Source organism: Sapajus apella, unplaced genomic scaffold (genome assembly GCF_009761245.1).
Source record: "Sapajus apella isolate SASKATOON/1434 unplaced genomic scaffold, GSC_monkey_1.0 scaffold52, whole genome shotgun sequence".
Classification (NCBI taxonomy): Eukaryota; Metazoa; Chordata; class Mammalia; order Primates; family Cebidae; genus Sapajus; species Sapajus apella.
The window spans coordinates 4,595,584-4,598,398 of NW_022436992.1; the positions used below are offsets into that span (position 1 = coordinate 4,595,584).

A 2,815-nucleotide genomic window follows, 5' to 3' on the forward strand; every position below is an offset into this window, starting at 1 on the left:
CCACTTAAAAATAAGATACTGTATCTGCACCATAGCGCTAAGTTTATTCAGCTTTAAAATACATAATTGTTAGAGTGAACACAATTTCACTTTGTGTTCTTTGTGAATTGCTGTCTAAGCCTACTGTACACCTTATATTCTAAGCTTTATTTTCATTTCTCTCCTCTCATACTTATGTATTATTGTTTTTTGTTTTTTGGATTGTATTTAGATTATATTTTAATATTACTAGGACATATCCTCAATTATTTTTTGTTGGTAAATGAGTGCATTAAAGGTAAATTTTCTGATATCTTGCATGCAGAAAATTCTTAATTTTGTCCTTGTGGTTGTTACTCAACTTAAATATGGAATACTCGTTAAAATAATTTACTTTAAAAACTTTGAAGACAATATATTCATTCTACTGCTTTGACTGAAGTTTTGCTAGAGTGAATATATTGCATTTTCTTTTTGTTCTGGCAGACTTTTTATTTTATTAATGTTTTAGCGTTCTTTTGATTTCTCTTTGATAATAACATACTTTTAATTAATTAATTATTTATTTATTTATTTAAATTGTAAAACTTTAAGCTCTGGGGTGCATGTGCAGAATGTGCAGGTTTGTTACATAGGTATACATGTGCCGTGGTGGTTTGCTGCATCCATCACCCCTTCATCTACATTAGGTATTTCTGCTAATGCTATCCTTCCCCTAGCCCCCCAGTGTATGATGTTTCCCTCCCTGTGTCCATGTGTTCTCATTGTTCAACATCTGCTTATGAGTGAGAACATGCGGTGTTTGGTTTTCTGTTCTTGTGTCAGTTTGCTGAGAAGGATGGGTTCCAGCTTCATCCATGTCCCTGCAAAGGACATGAACTCATATTTTTATAGCTGCATAGAATTATATGTGCCACATTTTCTTTATCCAGTCTATCACTGATGGGCATTTGGGTTGGTTCCAAGTCTTTGCTTTGTAAACAGTGCTACAATAAACATACATGTGCATGTGTCTTTATAATAGGATGATATATAATCCTTTGGGTATATATTCAGTAATGGGATTGCTGGGTCAAATAGTATTTCTATTTCTAGATCCTTGTGGAATCTCCACACTGTCTTCCACAATGGTTGAACTAATTTACACACCCACCAACAGTATAAAAGCGTTTCTATTTCTCCACATCCTCTCCAGCATCTGCTGTCTCATGATTTTTTAATGATTGCCATTCTAACTGCTGTGAGATGGTATCTCAATGCTGTTTTGGTTTGCATTTCTCTAATGACCAGTGATGATGATTTGTTTTTTTTTTTTTTTTCATATGTTTGTTGGCTGCATAAATGTCTTCTTTAGAAACGTGTCTGTTCATATCCTTCACCCACTTTTTGACTGGGTTGTTTTTTTTCTTCTAAATTTGTTTAAATTCTTTGTAGATTCTGGATATTATCCCTGTTCCAGATGGGTAGATTGCAGAAATTTTTTCTCATTCCGTTGGGTGCCCGTTCACTCTAATGATAGTTTCTTTTGCTGTGCCGAAGCTCTTAAGTTTAATTAGATCCCATTTGTCTATTTTGGCTTTTGTTGCCGTTGTTTTTGATGTTTTAGTCATGAACTCCTTGCCCATGCCTATATCCTGAATGGCATTGCCTAGGTTTTCTTCTAGAGTTTTTATGGTGTTAGGCCTTATGTTTAAATCTTTAATCCATCTGGAGTTAATTTTTGTATAAGGTGTAAGGAAGGGATCCAGTTTCTGCATATGGCTAGCCAGTTTTCCCAACACTGTTTGTGAAATAGGAAATCCTTTCCCCCTTGCTTATTTTTGTCAGGTTTGTGAAAGATCAGATGGTTATAGATGTGTGGTGTTATTTATGAGGCTTCTGTTCTGTTCCATTTGTCTATATCTCTGTATAATTTCTAAGATTTTTTTCTCATTCTCCTCTTGCTCCTTTTCATGTATCATTTTATGTTTCTTTAAAAATGCAATATGTGTGCTCACTTCAGCTGTATGTATACTAAAATTGGAATGATACAGAGAAGATCAGCATGACCCCTGCACAAGATAGGATGTAAATTCTTGAAGCATTCCATTATAAAATGTAATATCTTCTTGTGTAGCTGTGAAGGGACCATGTAGATTATTTTTTAAAGTATCTTTTCACGTGTGATTTATTAATTTTTTCAAGGTCTATATTCTACTTCCTTGTCTTGGGCCTTTTCTGTTTTACTGTTTCTGTTCCTTGCATACCTATTGTTCATTAGATATGAGTTCATACTTGTGAAGGAAGGATTAAATTGATTAAATTCCAGCTGGAATCCTCTTTTCCTATTAAAGTGCTTTCCCAATAGTTTTATCATGAAAATGAGATGATCAACCTAAATTTCTATGTCTACTTGAGCATGTTATATGGAGGGTCCCATGTACACTGGTTGGGCATGCCACTTGGAAGATCCTTTGTAAACTTGTTGGGAGTGTCATATAGTAGGATTCTCTATATACTGCCCAGAAGATTCTATGTTCTCTGGTTGGCAATGTCATAGGGAAGTTTCTATGTATGTGGGTCAGGCCTATCATATAGAAGTTTCCAAGTACACTAGTTGGGCATAACATATGTAGATTCTATTTATTAACATGGGGAAGAAGTAGGTGGGCTGTGTTCTGTAAAGCCAAAAATAAGGAGGGGTTTATTCTGTTGGACTGAGGCCAAAACCAGAAGTCCTAATCTTTCACAGACATATTATTAAATTTCTTCAAAACAATAGTGAAGCTTTCAGCTTCAGGTCTCATATGTAAGAAGTCTGGAAGTCACCATTTAATTCCAACAACAGGTAAAAGGC

General features: G+C 34.8%; 1 non-coding gene across 1 annotated transcript; it reads left to right on the forward strand.

Annotated features, from left to right (window-relative positions):
• The first annotated feature begins 1,970 nt into the window (after window positions 1-1,970).
• Window positions 1,971-2,074, forward strand: LOC116527045. Its single transcript, XR_004258358.1, has one exon. It is a non-coding gene; the product is annotated as a U6 spliceosomal RNA (small nuclear RNA).
• The last annotated feature ends 741 nt before the right edge of the window (window positions 2,075-2,815 follow it).